At 36.7% G+C, this 25100-nt stretch overlaps 1 pseudogene; it reads left to right on the plus strand.

Annotated features, from left to right (window-relative positions):
* Positions 1-22667: 22667 nt before the first annotated feature.
* Positions 22668-24437, plus strand: LOC122751646 (annotated as a pseudogene).
* The last annotated feature ends 663 nt before the right edge of the window (positions 24438-25100 follow it).

Consider the following 25100-nt stretch of genomic DNA (forward strand, 5'->3'; position numbering starts at 1 on the left):
TTAATAAATATTTGTTGATTGACTAAGTGACTATATTAAGGGCTATTCCAGAGGAACAATAGGATTGTACAAGACTTGTCAACAGCAACAACAAAAAAACCCCAAACCAAACCACAACAAAACAAAAAGACTTGTCAAAATGGACTGAAGTACTCTTGAGTCCTTTTCAAACTTCTGTTGCACAAATCCTATTTCTTTACCAGGTATTTGGAATGTGCAGATTATCAGACACTATTGTTTTGATGGTGGGTCTACTTTTACCTTAGCTGAATTTAAGGATTTGTAGAAAAGAACTTTCTCCATGACATTATCTTTATGTTTCAAAACTCTCAATCAAATGGTCAAGTGGAAAAATTACTGCCAGCTTCCAATAATGCTCTGAAGTGGATTGTGAAAGAGTGGCCTAGATGACTTGACAGATTGTTGATCCTTCAAGATGTATCCCCAACGTATCTAACATCAAGAGTCAATTCTACAGAGTTCTAGTGGGATAACATCTAAAGATATGCTTTTGCTACTTCTAACCATATATCTGAAAATTTATGAGATAAAAAGAACGTATTTGTGATGCTATTCTACATCTATTGTTTGCTTAATTTTACCTTAATTTTGTCATTAGCACAATGTTTGACACTTAGTGATTGCTTAATAAATGCTTTTTCATCCATCTATCCATTCATTGCATGCTAAGAATTACAGTCAGGTCATAGTGGGCTCCTGTCACTTTAACTGAGGTCATGCAACTGTAATATTCCATGAAGTTCAGAGTACAAATAGACTTGTGTAACACTATGTTGAATAGTAGTAGCAGCAACTGCTGACATTTATATAGCACTGTAATTTTTGTAAAATATTTTATGTGTATCATCTCATTAGAGTCTTATAACAACTTTCTAAAGAATGTATTCCAGTTATTATTATTTCCATCTTTTTTTGAGGAAGAAATAAACTCAGTGAGGTTAAGTGACACACTCATGGTCACAGGTAAGAGTTGTAGGACATTGGGAAAATGTTCCTTCCAGGGAGATGACAATAGCAGACCCAGATGGAAGTCCATCTGGTGTTGGTTTTTGGCTAACATCTTCTGAAAACTCACTAGAATCATGAAGTAAAGAAGTGGAATTCTTCTCTGGGCCTTGCAGCTGCTGAAGTAAAGTTCTCTGGTGTATCTAAACTTGGGAATTTTATTTTTTGACTCTAGAATTAGTTTGTCATATTATTCCAAATGGAAAATAGCATCCATACTGGAATGTCTCTCAGGAGAGTTATTTTGAAAAAAAGGGAGGGATGTATAGTAGGGAAAATTGGGTACTATAGAACCAAAATGAAGAAAAAGGTATAGAAAAAATATATGCCAACAATGGGAGGTTAGCTTGGAATAGACTCCACTGTGTTAGAAAATAGGACAGAGGAAAACAGAGGGAGTAGAGACTTCTGGGACAGAGCCAAGAGGTCAGAGGAAAGGCAGTGAGCTCCTGTACTCATGACACGATCGCTCCAAAAAACATCCAAATAATGCTATAGGAAAATGCCCGGAGCTGCAAAACTCACAGAAGAATGTGCTGAAATCATCTTCTAACCAAGAACAGCTTGGAAAGTCAGAAGGAGGGAGCTGCTGTGCTAATACAGGAGTTGAGCCCAACCCCACAGTCACCCTGACACAGATCCAGGCCCAGGAAGGCCACACCAGAGAAGGAGACCCCCAGAGCCTCTGAATCACCTGAAGTACCAGTGTTGTCTGGAACTAAGCTCACAGTCCGGTGAGTTGATCTGGGGTCATCTAAGGACCAGGGAACAGGCCGGGTGAGTGAAGAACCTGATTCTCCTTAAATCATACCACCTGGGATACTGCAGCCTGGAAACAGTGCCCCACTTTAAGGAGCTAAAAGTCAAGTAAAAGAAAGGCAAGATGAGCAGACAGAGAATGGTGAGGACCATAGAAAGTTTCTTCAGTAAGAAGGAATACCGAGGGGGCACCCTCAGAGGAAGATGTCAACATCAGGGCCCCTATATCTAAAGCTTCCAAGAAAAATATGAATTGGTCTCAGGCCATAGAGGTGCTCAAAAAGGACTTTGAAGATAAAGTTAGAGAGGTAGAGGTAAAAATGGAAAGAGAAATGAGGGAGATGCAGGAAAGACATGAGAAAAAAGTCAACAGCTTGAAAAGTCAAATTGGCCAAATGGAAAAGGAGGTACAAAAGCTCTCTGATGAAAATAATGGCCTAAGAATGAGGATTCAACAAATGGAAGCCAGTGACTTTATGAGAAACCAAGACACAATAAAGCAAATCCAAATGAATAAAAAAAAAACATAGAGGACAATGTGAAATATCTTCTGGGAAAAACTGCTGACCTAGAAAATAGGTATAGGAGAGATAATTTGAAAATTATTGGTCTACCTGAAAACCATGATCAAGGAAAAAGCTTAGACATAATTTTCCAAGATATTCTCAGGAAAATTTGCCCTGAAATTCTAGATGAAGAAGCTAAAATAGAAATGGAAAGAATCCACTGATCACCTCCAGAAAGAGATCCCAAAAGGAAAACTCCTAGGAATATTATAGCCAAATTCCAGAGCTCTCAGTTCAAGGAGAAAATATTGCAAGATGCCAAAAAGAAAGAATTCAAGTACTGTGGAGCCCCAGTCAGGATAGCACAAGATCTAGCAGCTTCTACATTAAAGGACTGGAGGGCATGGGATATGATATTCCAAAGGGTAAAGGAAATGGGATTACAACCAAGAATCACCTACCCAGCAAAACTCAGCATAATCTTTCAGCGGAAAAAATGGGACTATAATGAAAAAGAAGACTTTCAGATATTTGTGATGAAAAGACCTGAACTGAATAGCAAATTTGACTTTCAAATACAAGACCCTAGAGAACCATAAAAAATTAGAGCTGGGGGACATACCTGGGGTCTTACAGTGGGCAACTGTCTTGTGTCTGAAGCCAGGTTTTGGCTGGGATCCCCCTGGGTCCAGGGGTGATGCTTTGTCCACTGTATCACTTAGCAAGGTGATGACATCTTTAGGGTTAAATTGAGGGGTGAAGGGAATTCACTGGGGGAGGGGGAAGGGCAGAGGTGAAATCCTACATGAAAGAAACAGGAAAAGGCTTATGGAGTGGGGGAAGAGATAGTAGAGAAACAGGGCAGCAAATGAATTTTGCACTCATCAGAAAAGGCTCAAAGACCTTAATCTCATCAGAGCTACCTCAAGGTAGCTAACAGACTAACAGACACACCCAACTGGGTGGAGTAATATATTTAATCTGGGCAGCAAATGAGCCTAACACTCATCAGAATTAGCTCAAAGACCTCAATCTCATTAGAATTGGCTCAAGGAGGGAATAACCTACACACTCAATTGGGTGGAGTAATCTCTTTAACCCTCCAGGAAAATAGGAGGGGAAGGGGATAAAGAGAGAAGGGCAAAAGAAGGAAGGGCAGAGTGGGGGAGGGAACAGACAGAAGCAAATCCTTTTTGAAGAGTTATAGGATGAAAGAAGATGGATAACAGAATAAATATCATGGGGAAAGGAATAGGATGGAAGGGAAACAGCTAACAATAGTAATCATGAAAAAGAGAAAAGGGGGAAAAATTGCACAAAAAATATTTATAGCAACTCTTGGTGGAGGCTAAGAATTGAGAATTAAGGGACTATCTATCAATTGAGGAATGATGGAAAAAGTTGTGCTATATGAATGTAGTGGACTGGTCTTGTGCTACAGGAAATGACAAACAGGATGATCCCTGAAAAACCTGGAAAAACTAATGAACATCAATGTATATTGAAGTGAGCAGAGCTGGGAGATTGTTCAATGAGCAATTGTGAATGACTTAACTACTCTCAGCAATGCAATAATCCAAGACAATCCCAAGGAATTAATGAGGAAGTTTACTATGCACCCCTATAGAAAGAACTGATAAAAATAACACTTGTGGATTGTACATAAAAAAAAGAAAATTGGACAGAGTTAAACTGGATATCATTTTGTTGCACTGGCATTCCTTCAGGTGCATTTAAGAGAATTAGATAATGAAAAGGGGCTAGTGGTTCTTCTCTCCAAAGGTACTATATCTGGTGGTGAGAAAATGTATTATAATAGTGATTGGATTAGATGCAGAAAAATAACAATTGAGGTTGGATAGAGCAGTGAACATACAGGGCTCAGATCTCCTTGTAGTGTTGGCACCTGGATCTTCTACATTTGTGTGGTCATTATGTGTAATGGAGATCTTCATATGCAATTTGTACCCAGGTTCCTTTGGAGAACATCATCTGTAGCTTTGCTGAAGTTTCAATGTATGGCTGTGAGTGTTGGTCTCTAATGAAAACTGTGCAGTACAGGACCAAAGATTTTGAATTATGGTGCTAGAGAAGACTTTTTTTTTTGAAAGTACTCATATTTGATTTTTCACGTCTCTGGACATGATCTCTACAAATCATCAATTGTCAATTGCCTTATCTTTTTAAATATAATAAACATTTTTATTTAAAGTTTTGAGTTCCTAATTTTATCCCTCCTTCCCTCTCTCCCCTTTCCCCTCCCTGAGGTGGTAAGCAACCAGATATAAGTTATATATGTACCATATTTGTTGTTTGGTAAAAGAAAACTTGAATAAAAGAGAAAAATGAAAGAAGTTAAAAAAATAGCATGCTTTAGTCTGTGTTCAATCAATCAATATAAGTTCTTTTTTTGGAGGTGGATAGTATGCTTCATCATTAGTCCTTTGGGATTGTCTTGGATCATTGTATTGCTGAGAATAGTTAAATCATTCATAGTTCTTCATCAAACAATATTGCTGCCACTGTTTCCAATGTTCTTCTGGTTCTATTCACTTCACTATACATCGCTTTATACAAGTCTTTCTAGGCCTTTCTGAAATTGTCCTTTTTGTCATTTCTTATAGCACAACAATATTTCATCACAATCATACATCACAGCTTGTTTAGCCACTCCCCACTTGATGGACATTCCTTTGATTTCCAATTCTTAGTCACCACAAAAAGAGTTGCTATAAATATTTTTGTACAAATGGGTCTTTTTCTCTTTTGGGGGTCTTCAGGATATAAACCTAGCAGTGGTATTGCTGGATCAAAAGGTATGCCCATTTTTATAACCCTTTCGGCATAGTTTCAAACTGTTCTCCAGAATTGTTGGATCTGTTAACAACTCTACCAAACAGTTTATTAGTGTTCCAGTTTTCCCACATCCCTCCCAACAACCAATCTTTTCCTTTTTTGTTATATTTGCTATTCTGATAGGTGTGAGGTGATACATCAGAGTCGTTTTAATTTGCATTTTAGAGAAGATGTTTGAGAGTCCCTTGGATCGCAAGATGATCAAATCAGTCAATACTTAAAAAAAATAATTCAGTTTATTCACTGACAAAAAGCTGAAGCTTAAATACTTTGGACACATAATGAGAAGATAGGACTCATTGAAAAAAACCCTGATATTGGGAAAGATTGAAGATAAAAGTAAAAGAGGATGGCAAAGGATGAAATGTATAGCTAGTATCATGGAAACAATGAACATGAACTTGGACAGACTTTGGAAGATAGTGAAGAGTACAACAACCTGTAGTGTTATGGTCCATGAGGTCATGAAGTGTCTGACATGACTGAATGATTGAACAAAAACAGCAACAACATGGGTAGGAATCTCAAACTTGGAGCTGTCATTCATTCTAAGTAAACCTGAATGCCTTTGTATTTGTTCAGGGTACTGCTTTGTAAGGCAGGGAATAATAATCTGATTAAAAAAAAGAGAACTCCTTTGATGATTAAAAAATTATGTAAATTAAGCAGGAAAGGGTATTTTATATGTATGTCAGGAGGTACTAGGATGGCATGTTAGTGTGGTATTTCCTTGGAAATATGTTTTAACATTTTGTTTCTTTTTTCTTGTAGTTGTGTGGTTTAAGCTTTTGAAGATAGGGTTATATATAGAATACGTTTCTAGCAATAAAGGGACTATGAAATGAACAGTCTAATTATCCCTAGCTTGATTTATATTGAATCTTGACATTATAGGATCAAGAGCTGGAAGAAACCTTCGAAATAAATCCCTTGTTTTAAAGATGAAGAAACCAGGAACTCAAAAAACATGCCCAGGCTCACAAGGCACAACTGGTGTTTGAACCCAAGTTCTCTAACCCTAAAGCCAATGATTTTTCCACTGCATCATAACTTAACAGTAAAATTGAATTTTCTATGAGAAGATGTAGACATAACTGATTATATGGTGAACTCCTCAAGGACAGGCATTGTCTTTTGCTTTTCTTCATATACCCAGTGCAGTGTCTGGAAGACAGTAGGGGCTTAATAAATATTTAGTGACTTACTATTATTGTGTGCAGGATCTAGAGAATTAACAGTCCTATGAAAACATTTAAAATGTGATTATCTTAGAATGCACTTCAGCTACTAGTACCTACTACTTTTTGTAAATAGATCTCTTAGATCAGAGGTATCAAATACATGGCCCAGTGCGGCCCACAACCTACATGTAGCCTGAATAAGATGAAAATGTAATTGGGAAATATTTCATATAATGAATAAAAATGCAATAAAGCTTAGGTAATGTTAATATGTGGTTTTCCAAGTCAATATCTGCCCACAGGGATATTTACATATGGTTTAGCAGCCCCCACTTCTATTTGAGTTTGACTCCACTGTCTTAGATGATGATCCATTCAATGAAGGGTCTTTGATTTCCACACCCCATGTCTGTCTGTCTACCTGCCTGCCTCCACTGCTTTCTATAAGACCTTAGTCATACTGCTGTGTTTGAAGCTGAGATCTATTCTTTCTTTGAAATAAAACATCACATTTTACTTCTAATTATACATCTCATGATCTAAGAAGTATTTTAGTTGTTTGTAGACATGACATGGTTTATCCCCCTTGCTGGACTTATAAGATCCATGAGGCATTTCTTCTTGTAGTTGCTTCTCTTTGGTTTTTACACCGACCAGACATACTGCTGTTGCTATCTCTTCTTCTCTTATGTACTGCCAAACAGAGCTATGTTGCTAAGGGACTGGCTTCATCCCAGGACTTTCTCTCTTGATACTTGATGCTCATCATGGTTTGGAGGTAATTCTGATGAAACCATTCCAGAAGTCAAGCAAGATATTTTGGTTGTGAGGGGAGGTTACCTCTGCCAGCTGGTGTACAACCTCAGGCTTCTTAAGTATCTCAGTACTCATCAAAGTGATTTGCTTATACAACAGAGAATATTTGACAGAATACACAGAGAAAACATGACATTAAAAAAATTAAAGTTTTTTTGTGACAAATTGAAATGGACCAAAGAAAAATGGTGGAAAGGCTTTATACTTATTTTCATCTACTGTCTCTTAATAACCCTATTCCAATTTTACTGTCAAGAACATTTAAATTACATAATTTATCTGTTCCTCTGATTATGCTAGAATATAGTTTTATTGAGTTTGAAGACATTTAACTTGCTAATTCATACTTTATCTCCTACTACAGGAAAATGACAAATTTGTCCATTTATTAGTTTTGGTTTTATATTACTGCGAAAAATAGCATCAAAGATACTGGTCAACAATAATATTTTTCACTAAATCATAATAATTTCATAAAATCAGTACTTTCCATCTCTCTATCATTTATCTATCTATCTATCTATTTAACTATCTATTTGTTTGTTTGTTTTTGTAAATACCAAAATACAAACTTAATTCTTTTTTAAATTTTTCATCATAAAAGTATTTTGTTAGTTACATGTAGAGACAGCCTTCAACATTTATTTTTATAAGATTTCTAGTTTCAAATTTTTCTCCCCCCTTCCCCTTCCTCTACCCTCCCCAAGACAGCAATCAGATATAGGTTATTATATATGTGCAATCACATCAAACATATCCCTGCATTAGTCATGTTGTGAAAGAAGAATTAGAGCAAAAGGGAAAAACCTCAAAAAAGAAAAACAACAAAAAAATAGAAATAGTACGGTTCAATCTGCATCTAGATACCACAGCTCTTTTTTCTGGATTTGGAGAACATTTTCTATCTTGAGTCCCTTGGAACTATCTTGGACCATTGAATTGCTGAGAAGAGTTAAGTCTATTGCAGTTGCTCAACACACAATGTTGTTGATACTGTGTACAATGTTCTCCTCACTTAGCATCAGTTCATGTAATTTCTCTCTCTCTCTCTTTCTTTTTTTGGTGGGGCAATGAGGGTTAAGTGACTTGCCCAGGGTCACATAGCTAGTAAGTATCAAGTGTCTGAGGCTGGATTTGAACTCAGGTCCTCCTGAATTTAGGGCCAGTGCTTTCTCCACTGTACCACCTAGCTGCCCTAGCATCAGTTCACATAAATCCTTCCAAGTTTCGCTGAACTCCACCTGCACATTGTTTCTTTTCTTTTCTTTCTTTCTTTCTTTTTTTTTTTGGTGAGGCAATTGGGGTTAAGTGACTTGCCCAGGGTCACACAGCTAGTAAGTGTTAAGTGTCTGAGATGGGACTTGAACTCAGGTCCTCCCAAATCCAGGGTTGGTACTCTATCCACTGAGTCACTTAGGTGCCCCCTGCACATTGTTTCTTACAGCACAATAGTATTCCATTACATTCATATACCACAACTTTTCCAGCCATTCCCCAACTGATGGGCATCCCCTCAATTTCCAATTCCTTGCCACCACAAAAAAAAGCAGCTATAAATATTTTTGTACATATGGGTCTTTTTCCCTTTTCCATGATCTCTTTGAGGAAAAGACCTAATAGTGGTATTGCTGGATCAAAGGGTATGCACAGCTTTATAGCCCTTTGGGCATAGTTCCAAATTGCTCTCCAGAATGGTTGGATCAGTTCACAGCTCCACCAACAATGCATTAGTTTTCTAATTTTTCCACAGCTTTTCCAACATTTATTAATGTCCTTTTTTGTCATATTAGCCAATCTGATAAGTGTCAGATGGTACCTCAGAGTTGTTTTAATTTGCATTTCTCTAATCAATAATGATTTAGAGCATTTTTTCACATGGCAATAGATAGCTTTGATTTCTTCATCAGAAAACTGTCTGTATCCTTTGACCATTTCTCAATTGGGGAATAACTTGGATTCTTATAAATTTAATTTATTACCTGATATATTTTAGAAATGTCTATAAAAAGCTTTTTAAATGTTCCCTTTTTAAAGCTAAGTATAAAACACAATCTTAAAAGAAAGAAAATCTCTATGAAAATAAACCAATACTATTAATTTCAAAATGTAGATGTAATAGGATAGACACACTTATGTAACATTTGAACTGACATTATTTCTCTGAGTGAATTTAAAACATTATAAATTCTGCTATCTAAAATCCCCAAATCTCATATTAATATCTTGCTGTTTACTTCTATATTTCTGCAAAATATGTTCCCATTTATAGCAATAAAAGCAGGTTTTTGAAATATGATGATAATTGTCTTGTACATTTTTATTCAGCTTAAGTTTCCCTTGTTTTTCTTTAACCCCTTTATTTTCTCTGTTGGTCCTTTCATAATACAAATACTTTATAAGGTTGCAACTTAAAGATCAGAAAATTACAGGTTTGGCTCCTGGCTGGCTCACCAAACTGTGTTGTTTAAAATCTAATTGTTATGACTAAAAATCTAATCTGTGGTCACCTTAAATTAGAAGCTTATAGCACTGGTCTTTGGGCATTAAGCATTTATTACAGTATATGAGAAGTTAGCAAAATAGAGAGGAAGAACACATGGAGTTCAGAAAGAAAAAGCCTAGCTACCCTGGCCCTGCTGCTGTTACTGAGAGCTCCAATGAAAAAGAAGAATCCCCTTTTCTCCTGGAGGGGAAGCTCCCTGCAGGACCCCAAGAGGGATGGTCCCCACACATAGCTCCTAGCTAATTGGCTGGTAGCATTGATTGACACGACTTACAGGCTGTTCTATAAATAGATGTAACTTCTGGATGCTAGTCACATACTTTCTCCTCAGGGTGGCGCTGCTTTGGTTCTCACAGTATCTTTCTCAGCAAGGTGGTGGCACCCTGAATCTCACACTTGAATATCCACAACGTTGTGGTTTCCTTGAATGGTGGCTTCCTTGAATCTCTGAACTTTGGGGATATCCTAACAAGACTGAAGAGTCTTTTGTGAGTGGGGCTATTTCTTCAATAATTGGAATCATTTAATTTTTGGTTTGGCAGTATGGATGGCCTTATATCTTGCATTCTCCCTATAAATACTGTACAAAGTGGAATGACTACATTTTATCATCAAGGCGATTTATTTCTCAGTTGTATGAGCTGTCCTTAGGCATATATTCTATTAGTTCTCTATAGGTCAGTGCCTACATATTCAATGTCTTTCACTCTGTCATAAAACCTTTATCAAGATTTAATTACCAAGAGCATAGGATGACAGAAGTGCTTGGGAATTTTACATTGAATTCTAATTAAAATTCATGTGGAGCTACCCACAATTATTTTGGTTTTTATTAAATAGAACACAAGACAAAAATAAAACTAATGAACTGCAAAGGTCAATATGTGCTTTCTTTTTATCATAACTGGGTTATAGCTTGTACAAACTAGGGGTATGGCCAAGAATAAAATATTTGGGTTGTTTGTTTTTTTTTTTGAGTCAGTTCTTTATACTAAGATCACAAGAGCTCCATTTCATGAACACCTCTCTCATGCTTCTTTGATAGTGCTATTTTGAAAATTCAAAATTCTGTTTTCTATTTATTTTGGACTCCACTTGATCACTCAGAGGTACAAATAAATGGAATATAATAGAAAAGCATTTAATTTCTCATGTTTTAAAAGATTGCTCAATGATGTTTCTTATTAAAAATTCCATCAAGTATGGTGTGTTTCATGAGCAGAAAAGTCCAGAGAAACTTAAAGCTCACCTCAGAGACTCTGAAAGAAATAATAAAACCTGCCCTTCTGGTCCTATTCTCTGCTGCACATTCCCAGTAGTGGGAAGTCTGATGGGTGAATCAAGGTTAGTACCAAGCAATCATGCATAGGATAAAGTGGGAGTAGTGAGAAAAAGTTAGGAGGTTGAGCCTTCTGAAAATGCATGATCAAATCAGACCTGAAGGGGAGGTGCTGGAGGCTGGAGATGGTTAGGTTAATAAAGGAGAAAGGCATGTTTGTCAGACTCAGAGACTGAAGGCTATTTAAAGTTCACAGTAGGATTCAAAAATATTTTGCCATGTGGGTATGAAATGCCCTTTTTAAGCAAGTTGTGAAGTCTCATCATAAGGCACTGAAATACAGATTTAATTCAGGAAGGAAAATATAGATATGGCATTTCCAAATTGACAGAGATACAATAAATTATTGCATAAGATCTATTTGATTAAAACAAAAGCTGAAACATTAGTGACAGTGACTGAATTTCACTGACAGCTATACACATATAATTCAAACACCAAAATCTGCCCTTAGCTCCCACTATGCACCTTCAGTTGACTTGACTTTCCTATCAGAGGCACTAGCAGTAACTGGTGGGAGCTGACTATTTACTGGCTTACCTTAAAAGAGGAAAATGACAAGCTGTTTGCAGTTTAATAAGAATGCCATAGCTATTGGGAAGCTATGATCTGGGAAAAAAAAGAAGTGTCCTTGAAAGGAACTGCCAGAGAATTTTAACCAGGATTTTTAAGATAGGGAACAAAGAAGTCTAGAAAAACTGCCACACATCTGAGAAGCATTTGGAGATAGCTAGAAGACGAACCCTTCACATTACAAAGTGCTCTAATGGAGAAATGTCAAATACACTGCTTGCAGGCTGGATGTGATTCCCAAGCCATATTAAAATGTAATTAGAAAATATTGAACAAAATAAATAAAATACAATAAAACAGAGATAATATTGATCTGTTGTTTTCTTAGTCAATATGCACCTATACCAGCTCCCATTTCTATTTGAATTTGATACTACTGCTCTAATGCACCAATGGATCTCTGTTCTCAATAATATGAGCATTCCCTTCAATGTGAATCTATGCCTGTCATTCTGTATGACTGATTCATGTCCTTTTATAATTTCCCTTCAAGGGGTACACTCAACTGTCCTTTTTCCCTTGATATCATTAAAATACCCATTGAGTTCAGGTACTCTTTTTTATTTTCCTCTTGTTCTTGAAAGACTAGTCTATCTTTTATTGTTTTTCAGTTATACATATCTCTGATTACTTATTTTATAATACTACTGCATAAATCCTTCTTGGTAGTATGTGGAAGCCAGATAACCCATCTCCCAAAGCCTCTCCATCTCTTCCCCAGTACCTGTTGGGTGATTCTTAAACTCTTTTGTGTTATTGTAGTCCATATCTTTCAGCCATACAACATCACCAGGATAATATTGTAGTACACAATTTCATCCAAGAAAGCAATCATTTGAGAAAACATTTATGGATTGCTTATTATGTGAAATATGTGCTGAGTGGTGTAGGAGATCACAAGATATTTCAAAAAAGGCTTTTGCCCTCAAGTATCCTATAGTCTAGATCAGCAGGTCAGACATAGGTACATAAATAATTAATAAGACAAAACAGCATAAGATTCTTGCCAAGTGAGTGGTCAAGACAAAAAGCAGTACAGAAGTTCAAAAAATGGAGAGACTGTGGGCTGGGATGGTGAGGCAAGGCTTCTTCCATGCAGCAGATGCTTATTAAATATTAATGACTTAATGAATTGATCCTAGAGATCAAGGACCATGACTATTATAAATCCTTGTTATAGTACAATCATGTTGGGGGCATCTATTCAATGCCTTGGGGTGGAAAGATAATGCAATATGAAGTCTTTTTAGTTACCATGGTAAAGGGAGACTGAATGGAAATGCAAAAGCAGAGGGCTATATGGTTATAGAAAACACAATAGCAGCAGGCAGCCAAACAGAAAAGAGGGCTACATCAAATCTATGCATCTTAACTGCGTCTTCAGCTTGCTGAAAAATGGTATGTTGTTATCTGTTAATATGAAGCTGGCAATATCAGTAAAGAAATGGGAAATGTCTGAAGGGAACAAAGAGAGTAATAATCATAGGCACAAAATAAAAAAAGAAATATATGCTCATGCTATATTAATGAGCTGCAAATCAATAGTCATTTGAATGCAGAACAGAAAACTGTAAAGTTCCACTAAAATGTGATTAAAAAAAAATTGGGACTGCAGTGTTTTGTAAAGATCTGTCAGATATGTTTAAATCAAGAGCAAAAAAGAAATAGTATATAGTGACATAAGATCATACTATAACAGGAAGACCCACTGAGTTTTAAAATTTATCTTGGAAACAGCAATTAGATGAATGTAAGAACTAAGAAACACTAATGGGCTCAAGACCAATAGTTGATACTGTCTCCTCTTAGTTCTTTGACTGTGAGTTACACTAAAGGATGTTTTTTGAGATAGTGTGTTACTTGCCCTTCAATGATTAAGGGTCTATCTATCACAAACATCTTTGGTATCCCTGCCCACCTTTAACATTTGCCATCATCTTAGAGCCCTCTAAGGTTCTAAGTTTGATTGGCCAGACTCACCTAAAGGACTATATTCTAATGGCCCTGGGCTATGCTTCTCATCCAACCACTCTAAGTATCTTGGGAGACCTTATCATTTGACTTGGTATCATAGATGTGCTCCAACTACTTGTGATGAGATCTAAAGTGATCAGCTTATATTGGGAGGGGCATCTTGTTCAGTGGAGCTGAAAACAAGAGGAGCTGCAGATGGAAAGTACAGAATTAGAATGGAGTTCCAAGGCATTTTGTATTCTAGAATTTCAGAACCGTAGCATTCAGAGTGAAGTTACAGGTCATCTAGTCCAATTCTTCCCTTACGTAGGAATTTTCATTATAGCATCTCTGACAAATGGTCATTGAGTTTTTATTTATCTCCAGTAACTAGAAACCTATTACCTTACAAGAAGCCCCAAAGAAATGAACTTTCATCAAACTGAGCTAAAATCTGTCTTCTTATGGTTTCCTAGCAATTAGAAATGTCCCAAAGTGGAATGGAAAGCTTTGAGAAACTGTTTCCTATCACTGAAGGTCTTCAAGTGGAATTTAAATGACCATTTATCTGGATTGTTATAGAAGAGATTCCTGCTCACATACAGATTAGATTAGATGATTTCTAAATTCCCTTTCAGATCTGAGATTCTTTGATTCTATGAACATATATGTTGTTTATAACTCTGCCCTTATGGAGACACACAAAATAAATTTATTCCTTTATCCACATAAGAGCCTTTCAAATACTTAAATAAAGCTATCATGTCTCTACCAAATCTTCTCTTCCCTAAAGTAAATGTTCCTAGTTCCTTTAACCAGTTTTTATAAGATTGGTTTTCCAGCTTCCTTAACCACCCTGGTGATTCCAACTTGTCATTGTCCCCTTGACCACCCTTCTCTATGTTTCATCTGACCAAGCAAGAGTACAACAGCACTATCATCTTCCTTTTTCTGAACTTACTCTTAATGCAACAAAATGTTAGATTAGCATTTTTTACTTCACCAGTTTGTAGACTGCAAAACTCCAGGGCCTTTTGCACCTGAGTTGCTGTCAAGCCACATATTTTTGCCATCCTGAGATTTTTGTAGTTGATTTTTTGAACCAAATAGTAGGACTTAACATTCATCACTTTTCAATTTTCTTACATTTGATCATTTCATTTTTTTATGTCACTGAGGATAACATCAATATGAGCAATAGTGGTTTTGAACATCTTCTGTTATGCTCTCCAAAATTTTCATGGGAGAACTCATGGATGACCAGAGGTTCAACAGAACATGGAATAGAGTGACTCCTATATAGTTGAAGCTGACTTCTATTCTTCCCTCATCCCCGGTTCATCAAGCACAAACAAGGCTGCCTCATCATTTCAGCAGTAGGTTTAAATTTCTGGATTATTAAGTTTTCTAAAGAATGTTTAGTCGGATATAAGCTGATATATTGGCTTACTCAGATATGGTTATCTTGAGAGACTACTCATATCTAGCTCCAGATATGATCTTTAGAAAACTAAGACTTTAGAAAACCAAGGCCCTTGGCTGAAACACATGTTTCCTGATATAAGCTGTGCCAGTAGGTATGTATCCTGGTTGAAGGAAGAGGTTAATAATCACCTGGAGCCTGAAAATCAAAATTGTGGATGGTGACCCCCCTATGATTAGGGAGTCATGACAAAAGTTTTCCCAGCTGGAGTATCTGTCTTATTACCCTGACTCCTTTGGTAAAGGGAATATAGCTTATGTACCACAGTGTGGCTATAATGCTTGTCTGTACACTCAGCCAACTCTGTGTGGGTTTGTTTTTGAACTGCCTTGCTTGAGCAATTTATTCTCTGCAGAATTTTGACAAAATAGAATGTCTGAATGTCTGGAACTTTGTGAAAAATGAAAGGTAGCTGGAATTAGGAGATACAGACTGGAACTCTATTTTTTTCCACTTCTTGCCTATGTGATCTTGTGGAAGTTGTTTACTTACTCTGAGTCTCAATTTCCCCATCTCTAAAATGAAGGATTTGGACTAGATGATCCCTAGGCTTCCTTCAAACTCTTAAGTGCTCTGAGTCAGTGAATGGCTTGACTGGTCAAGAAAATTGGTAGGGGTATTGAATTCTTTCCCCTCTCAATTGTAATGGAAAAAGCATATCCCAAGTCTTTTAATCCACTGTATATGTTTTATGTGTGTGAATTGCAACCTCTGAATGTGGTTGGTTAGCTGAGTTGCTGAGTATAAACCATGCTGATGAGACCAAGAGCAAGTGTTTGATCTTCATGTGGGTGAGTTAGTTTTATTCTGTTTCTAATGCCATTGACAGCCACCAGAGTCCCAGGTTGCTGTCTGTCCCAGAGTGATCTCAAATGATATAATCAGATACTCTCAGCTGTTTACTGAACCTGAAACATGGAATCATCAAAAACCGCTCCCAAGAGTGTAAATGTGCTTGGTTCCAGGGCCATGATAACTCTGGCTAAATGCATGTAACCTCTAGGTAAATACAGAACTGTGTTAGTGAGTTTTTCCATTCCATTTAGTAATGTTGCCATATTTTATTTCCTTTTAAATACCTTAGTGAATGTAGCCTAGTGTGAAAATGCCAGTGCAATCATCCAGCACCCTCCCACAGCTGCTCTCTTCTCACCATTATGGTCCTGCTGTTTATTGTATTGTGCATTGTGCTAACATGCCATGTAAATAATGGCTGACATTCCTGACACCATTCTGTGGTTAATGAAGTGCTTTACATACATGGTCTCAGTGGATCCTCACAACAAACCTGTAAAGTAGGTGGCACTGGCATTTTTAGTCTCATTTGATAGATAAGGGAACTGATTCAGTGAGAAGTAGGTTCACTTGTTCAAGGGCATACAGGTATTAAGAGGAAAAGCTAGTTTTGAACCAAGTTGTTTGACTCCAAATCCATTAGTATTTCCACTACACTACAAATTTCTCTTGGTTACTATGAGGGACTAGATGAAAGAATAGAGATGGAGCCTATTGCTGGAAACTACCACCACCAACACCACCAAAAACAACAAGAACTTATAATGTAGGCTTGGCTGATAATGGGTAAATATTTCAATTTAGAATACAAATGGAATAATGAGGCACATTTATGTATCATATAATTTTTAGACAGTCATGTCCTACTTAAAGATAAGTCAATGCTCAAGATTCAATTTAAGAGGGAGCAGCTAGGTGGCACAGCAGATAAAGCACCAGTCCTTGATTCAGGAAGACCTGTGTTCAAATCCTGCCTCAGACACTTGACACTAGCTATGTGACCCTGGGCAAGTCACTTAACTCTCATTGCCCTGCTTAAAAAAAAAAGAAAAGAAAAGATTCAATTTAAGAAATGGGATGACTGGAAAACCACCATCACTAATAGTAATATTATCACCTTAGAAAAGTTATTTGATTTATAATTCTCTAATTTCTAATGTAATTTAAAAAGTTACTTTTTCTCTCCTTGCATATTTCATAGACCCTCTGCATCCCCCCAAAATTTACTTATATATGTCAATATGTCATGGAATTTTTCTTTTAGTGGTATGTGAATTCCTTACACTGATTTAGATCACCACCCTCTATAACTTAGCAAGTTAAGTCAACAAGTATTTTTTAAGCACCTCCTGTTGCCTGAGACTTGGAGAGGTTGATTGATTTGCCAGGTCAGACAGCTAACAAATGTCAGAAGTAATATTTGACTCCAGGTTTGACAGATTCTAAGTCTAACACTCAAATCACTATAGCAGTCAAAACCCCTTTTACTCAGTTATATTTAAGAAAATTAGAGTCAAAAGATATCAGAGATGGAAAGACCTTAGCAATTATATAATCTAAACCCCTCATTTCACAGATGAGGAAACAAAGATCCGAAGAGATAAAAGTCATTTGTTCACTGACATGAGCCTTAGTAATGTTAGGACTAGAATTCAGCATCCCTAAAATTTTAGCCATATCCTCTGGAATTCTAATGAAATAATTTAAGAGTATAGGGCATAATTTATATTTGACAACCTCAAGCAAAGAGCTTTGCTTTTAACATTCTTAAGATAATTTTTTTGTTTCTTGAAAAAAATACATGGATTTTTCTATTAAAATTTTAACCACTCAGGATCTTAATAAAAAGCCTCTAGACAATTTTAAACTGCAAATATGGCTACATTATTCAGCTCTAAAAAAATTGTGGGATAAATAAGAAAAACCCTTTTAAGAAACATGATTTAGAAAGGAAAGTGATAAGACTTGAAGGCTGCCACTTTGGAAATGCAAAGATCCTCTGGGTTTAATTGTAGTAGTTCTTTCTAGAGAAGCAGAGACTCTCTGGAAATATTTTGAGCAATATTTCAAAGAAAATAGATTTAGAGTTGGAATGGACCTCAGAGTTCATCTATTCCAACTTCCTCACTTTAGAGATGAAGAAACCGAGGGCAGGAAAGGTAAAGTGATTTGCCAAATGTCTCTGAGATAGAAAATTGAAGGACTGAGATTTGAACTCGGTTTTAAAAATGTTTTCCTAATGTAGCACTCTTTTCACTGAAACAAAGTACTTTATTATTTTTTGGAATAAATCTTAATTCAATTTGGCAAGTATGTATTAAATGACTACTATGTACTAGGCATTGTGCTACATACTTGGGATAAAAAACAATGAAAGTATACGCCCTCAGGGAATGTATATTCTATTGCTTGCAAATAACATGTATGCATCCAAATATATGCAAAATATATGCAAAATGAGTACAAAACAATTTAAAGAGGGCTGTGCAAGGTTCCCAACCTCACTCTTTTCTCCAGAGCTATCTGGGTCCAGAGGCAAGATACATGCCAGGATGACTAGAGATGGCCCCAAATCTTTTTTTTTTTTTTTTTGGTGAGGCAGTTGGGGTTAAGTGACTTGCCCAGGGTCACACAGCTAGTAAGTGTTAAGTGTCTAAGATCGGATTTGAACTCCGGTCCTCCTGAATCCAGGGCTGGTGCTTTATCCACTGTGCCACCTAGCTGCCCAATTGCCCAAATCTTTAAAGGAATTGGGTTGTGACTCTCCCAGGGTCACACAGCAAGTAAGTGTCTGAGGTGAAATTTTAACTCAGGTCCTCCTGACTCCAGGGCCAGTACTTTATCCATTGTGCCATCTAGATGTCTCTTTAGTGGCCCTTAGAATAGTCAGAGATAGTTTATGCTAAAAAGGACTTAAGCTAGGTTGTAACTAGGTTTTATAGGCTAAATAGGTTTTGCATAGGAAAAGGGAAATGAGGAATGCATTGGATATTGGAAAAAAAAAACCACAGAGAAAGGTCCAGAAAAACAAGAATTTTCAAAGTGTGTTGGCAGAAGAATATGTTAAAGATTGTGTTGATAGATTTGAGAATTAAGAGGATTAATTGGGGAAGATAAAACTAAATATCTTTTTAAATGGTAAAAATGAATATACTAGAAGAGATGAAGAAAATCAGATAAAAAAACCCAACAACCTTTTGGCTTAGATCCAGCCACAAAATCAATCTTTATTCTAAAATTTTAATTAAAAGGATAGAATCATAGATGTAGAGTTGGAAAGGACCCTGGGAATCATTTAATTAGGACACTACTCTCTCCTGTTCTATTTGAGTCCTCCTTCGTCTCCTTTGCTGAATCTTCTTCCAGACCATACCTTTTAACTATAGGTATCCTTCAGTATTCTTTCCTAGGCCCTCTTCTCTTCTCATTCTACCCTACTTCACTTGGTGATCTCATCAGATCCCATGGACTTAATAACTATCTCTATGCTAATGACTTTAAAATCTACCAATCTTGTCTGAAGCTCTCTGCTGATCTATCTTGCATGTTCAACTGCCTTTCATACACTTCAAACTGGATGTCCAATAGATATTTGTATGCTATAAGTCCAAAACAGAACTAATTATCTTTCCTCCAATCCTGCCCCACCCATCTTTCTTATTACTTTAGAGGGTAACACCATTTGCCCAGTTCCTCAGGCTGGCAAACTAGTATCATTCTCAACTCCTAACTGATAAATATTTGAAAATGCAGCATCTAATGAATGTCATCTACCAAGTTGAAGATAGCTTACACTGGTGAAAAGCAGATGAAATAACATATTCTTCAAAATCTAAAAATGACACTTGATAGACTTTTGCATGGTTCTAAAAATCTTTAGTAAGTATAATGTGATGGTTTTCTTTTAAAAAAATCCCTTTGTGTACATCATAAGTGCCAGACACACAGTTATTCAGTGTTGTATCATTTAAAATAGAGTACCACATATTTAGAGCTGACAAAAAGCTTAGAGATCATGAAGTCCAATCCCCTAATTTTACATATGAAGAAACTGAGGTCTACAGAAAAGAAGTATAGATTGTACTAGATGGCTACTGAGATGCCTTCCAATTCTAAAATTCTGTGAAGTGACTGCCTCAAGGCCACACAGTTAGAGAGCTGAAGCTTCATGTAGGCCTTTCCTGTTAAAATGTTAATATTTTGGATATTAAATAGGAAGTAAATTAAAACATGTTCTCTGTATATTAACCATATAATTTCACATAATAATGATGCTAATTAATACTTATTTGGCATTTTGCATTTTTAGAAAGTGCTTAGAAATGCTATTTTGGGGGATAAAACCTTTTCTCTTTCTTTTGAATCCTTTTTAGATAGATACTTTTTTTTTCATTAAATGAAGTACTTCATCACTTCCCCTTTACTGAACCTACCCAGAGAATGGGATTAAAAAAGAGAGAAAAGAATTCAGTTCCTTTCTTGTCATATCTGAATTGTAACATCCCATAGGAAAAATATAAAATTTATCATGTAAATTCTCAATACTTCTTTTGCAATTGAGAGAAAAATGCTGATTAGTGACTGTGTCTATCTTTTAAATATTAATACTATCCTGTCATTGAAGACTGAAGTGAGATTAAATGACTGTTGTGTCTGGGGTAACCCTACTCCAGACTTTAGAGCTGAGCTAGAAAAATGATAACTGGTAGATAAGTTCTCCTGTGACATCAAGTAAGTGTTCTCACCTTTCATAGAAATCTGTCCCTCTGTAGCCCTTGCCTAAATAGGATGGTAGAACCTGAACTAATGGGATACATTAGAATCATCATAATGGAACCAATTTTTTTTTTTTTTTTTTGCTGAGGACAGAACTGGATTTCCAACTCTGCAGAAATCTTTCCTTTGTGCTTTATAGGACAAACATTTTCACATTTTATAATCTATGCACTAGCTTAGTAAGAACTATCAATGTGTCATATTATGAAATTAATTTTTACATGGTATTTTCTTAAGAATCTCCAGAGTCATAATTAGCAATGTTCATATCCTGAAAAAGTCCAATAAAATGTACATAGATCACTTCAAATCAACTTTTTAAGACAATTTCAGTTGAAAGGTAGGATGTGATTATGGGTAGAGAGTTAAAACACTTGGACAGAAGTTTTCATTGGGGGAGAGAACCCATAAAATAAGACTTAGGTTCTCTGAGTCTCATTTTCTTCATCCTACTTCAGAGATCTCTTCTTTTGCTAAGATGCTCCTTTTCTTTTCTTTGGTTTTCTTTTTCTTTTTTTTGTGGGGCAATGAGGGTTATGTGACTTGCCCAGGGTCACACAGCTAGTAAGTGTCAAGTGTCTGGATTTAAACTCAGGTCCTGCTGAATCCAGGGCCAGTGTTTTATCCACGGTGCCATCTAGATGCCCCTGTAGATGCTCCTTTTCTATGTTTTGGTTTCATCTTTTTATTCTCTTCTATGTTTGTATATCAATGTTTTCTCTCTTGGATTTGAACTCTTAATGTATAGAGAATACTTAATACTTGTTTTCTGGTCATGTAGTATTGAAGATAATCTAGTCCAATCTAAGATATTCTTATGAACTGTTTACTTGACTTTGGAGATGCAAGTATCATAGGAAAATGGATCAGAATGGAAATGAACTCTTTTGTTTGCATGGAGATTGGAAGATTAATATGGTGGCTTTTCATTTTAATTCATTATTCTCACTAATTATGGGCTAAGTAATTTTTTTTCTTTTTTCTTTCCCCCCTCCCTGTATCCTTGAGTCCTAGTGTTATTAGTACCCTCTAAATTTTTTTTTGTTTTTTTGTTTGGACAATGAGGGATAAGTGACTTGCCCAAGGTCACACAGCTAGTAAGTGTCAAATGTCTGAGGCTGGATTTGAACTCAGGTCCTCCTTACTCCAGGACTGGTGCTCTATCCACTACACCACCTAGCTGCACCCCCCTCTAAATTTCACTACCCAGTATCAATGTACTGTTTGTTCCACCATAGTTACACTTTGAGAAGACTTCCTTTCATCTTCACCCTCACATACAAAATGCACACCGTGGGTCTTGTTATTCTATTGTGACCCATGAAGTAAATGTAAGACCTTTGTGTAGGCTAGACCCCAGTCCAAGTCTCACAGTAATCTCTTTTGCTTAGGCTTTTGCCACTTCTAACCATGAAAGAGTATGTTGTTAAGGCCATGAAATGAGAGGCAGTGGTATATAGGTAATGGAACATTGAGTTTGGCATTAGAAGACCTGGGTTCAAGTTCAAGTTTTGAAACTTGCTAACTTTGTGATCTTTTGTTCTCTCTGAGCCACAGTAAAATATAATCTGGAAAATGGTGAGTGTTGTCTATTCCTATGATGCTGTGGCTAAAGCTGCCTGTCTCCTCCTTTGGCTAGGCATGCCTCTTGTTTTCAGTGCACAGCTGTAGAAAGTAGAAAATTTTGAAAGCCAGAGAGAAAGAGGAAGAACTTCAGAAAGAGAGAGAGAATTAAGAAGGCAACATAAAGATAATGAATCAACATCTTTAGTGTCAAGTTTGACCAAATATCCTTCTGCATCAGCCTCCAGTGAAACAGAGTGAAATTGAATACAGTTTTGATAAAGAATTAATTGGGCCTCTTTTGCTACCCCAAACCACCAAAATATAATTTGAAGATACAAATGAACTTATAGGTCCTCCACAGATACCTGGATAGTAGAGACAATGGTGATGATGATGAAGGTGAAGGTGAAGGTGAAGGTGAAGGAGAAGGAGAAGGAGGAGAAGGAGAAGGAGAAGGAGAAGGAGAAGGAGAAGGAGAAGGAGAAGGAGAAGGAGGAGAAGAAGAAATACAAGATATAATTAACCCTGTCAAAAAATTTCTGATTCTCATGAAATCACCCTGCAACATGGTAGTAAAACATTTTCTGCCTTAGGTCTGGCCCCTTCAGGTGGTAACAGAAGGATTTGATTATGATGTTAAATTTTGGGATTGGGGGGGGGGAATGGATGCTTCCTTTCAAGCTTTCCAATCTCTTCAATCATGTGATTTTCACCAGATTAAGTCACTATAATATGGCAGCAAAGGAGATGTGATTCTAGTGGTATCTAGAAACTCTCAGTACAAAGGGCTTGATAGAGACGGCTTCCCAATTATGGAATGTGTGAAAGGAGAACAATATATTTTGTACATGGCCAATAGTAAGGGTAACGTGGCAATGCTTAATACTACTTCTGGCATCCCAAAATTAAGGCAAAATTTTTGACTTGTTCAAATGATGGGACTGTGCAAACCTGGGATGTGTCAATGATAAATAGCACAAAAGTGTATTTAAACCAAGAACATTTTAGGGAAAAAAAAAGTAATTCCAACTATTTGTACATATGGTAAAGATGGGAAGCTCATTGCAGCTGGCTGCCAGGATGGAAACATCCAGATTTGGGACTGAAATATGAATGTTCATACCAAATTCTACTGTGAGAAGCCCATATTCTGGCACAGGTACTTCATGTGTGATATTTTGATGCTGGCACTGTCCTTGGCTCTTGGGGAGGGGATGATAATTTAAAAATGTGGAACATCCAACAGTTTAAGAAACCACTTTTTTCAGCTTCAACTCTTCCTACCTTTTCCTTACTAACTGACTACTGGTTCAGTCCAGATGATAAGCCTTTAGTCATCTGTTAAGAAGGGAGGTGGTGGGGACAGTTAGGTGGCACAGTGGCTAAAGCACCAGCCTTGGATTCAGGAGGACCTGAGTTCCAATCTGGACTCAGACACTTGACACTTACAAGCTGTGTGACCCTGGGCAATTCACTTAACCCTCATTGCCACTCCCCCCCCCCAAAAAAGGGAGATGGCAGTGCCTGTCAGGCCTTTTTCTTGAGTGCCAGACATTCCATAAAATGTATGAAATTGATGTTACCAATGCAAATGTGGTATGCTTCCAGTAGCATCCCAAGTTAAGCCAGATCATGCATAGAACTGGAAATGGACTGGCTAAAATGTATTATGAGTCCAACAAGAGTCAGAGAGGAGCAAAACTATGTGTAGTTAAAAACAAACAGGGGTGGCTAGGTGGCATAGTGGATAAATCACTGGCCCTGGATTCAGAAGGACCTGAGTTCAAATCTGACCTCAGACACTTGACACTTACTAGCTGTGTGACCCTGGGCAAGTCACTTAATCCTCGCTGCCCTACAAAACAAAACAAACAAAAAATCAAAAATCAAAAAAAGCAACAGAAGACTAACATGCTGTTGCTTTAAGCCAGGGCTACATCATAACTCTTTATGCACTGCCTATGTTCTGTGAGCCAATGTAGTACAAAGAAACAGTTGGAAAAGGATAGATTAGATCCTATGAAGTCTCACAAGTCTGAAACTCCTGTGGCAGTCCTAGGTCATGGTAGTTCCCAGGGAGGAACCTTGTCATCATATATAGTGAAGATCATTGCATGGGATAAGACTGATGATAGTAATCCCCAGGAAGCCATTCTACAACATGTGAAGGAAGCTGAGGATAACCTATATTGGGTTGCTCTAGCATATACCAAGACAGCCTAATTTTTTTTTTTTTGCAGAAATAGAATCTAACGATGAAGCAATACAAAATAAACCAGAGTAGAAAAAAAAATGTAAAATCTGAGGAATCCATTTTGGGGGCAGAGAGGTGTGGAAAGAGTCATGGCCAATTTTATTTTCGTAATTCTTTTCAAATAAATGAGTATATTAATTCCTAACATTAGTAATAAGTGTTTTAAAATTGAGCTAACTGCTCAAATATTTGTGTTGTATTTATTAAACCAGTTTATCTTAAAGAAGAAGCAGATTGTTAACAAAAAAGGGGGTTGGACTAGATGACCTCTAAGGTCACTTCAACTTTAAATCTATGGCCCCCTTTTGCTTTAGCAACAAATTCTGGCCAGAGGGAAGAAGTCACAGAGGATAAAGTTGACAGACTGGGAACTGACTTGGAAAAGGCCAATGACATATTGTCATTCTACTGAATTTCACACAGTAGCATAGCTGATCCTCACTGTGTTTTCTCCATCTTCTTGTCATTAATTGTTAATGTTACTTGTGAGTTAAGGAGAGAACATATTTGAATTTTTTCCCTATTTTGTTATGGATTTGCTTGATAATCTTGAGATTATAAAATATTCATTTACTTATTGCTCCTACTTATATGAAACAGTGTTAGTTGGTTTTAAAAAAGATTAATAAATTAGCAGTTTGGCCCATGCCCTTAGCCAAGGATATGGCCCTTGAATACTTTCTACAATGTAACTAGTGCACACAAAAGGGACTT

This window comes from Dromiciops gliroides, chromosome 3, assembly GCF_019393635.1.
Source record: "Dromiciops gliroides isolate mDroGli1 chromosome 3, mDroGli1.pri, whole genome shotgun sequence".
Taxonomy (NCBI): Eukaryota; Metazoa; Chordata; class Mammalia; order Microbiotheria; family Microbiotheriidae; genus Dromiciops; species Dromiciops gliroides.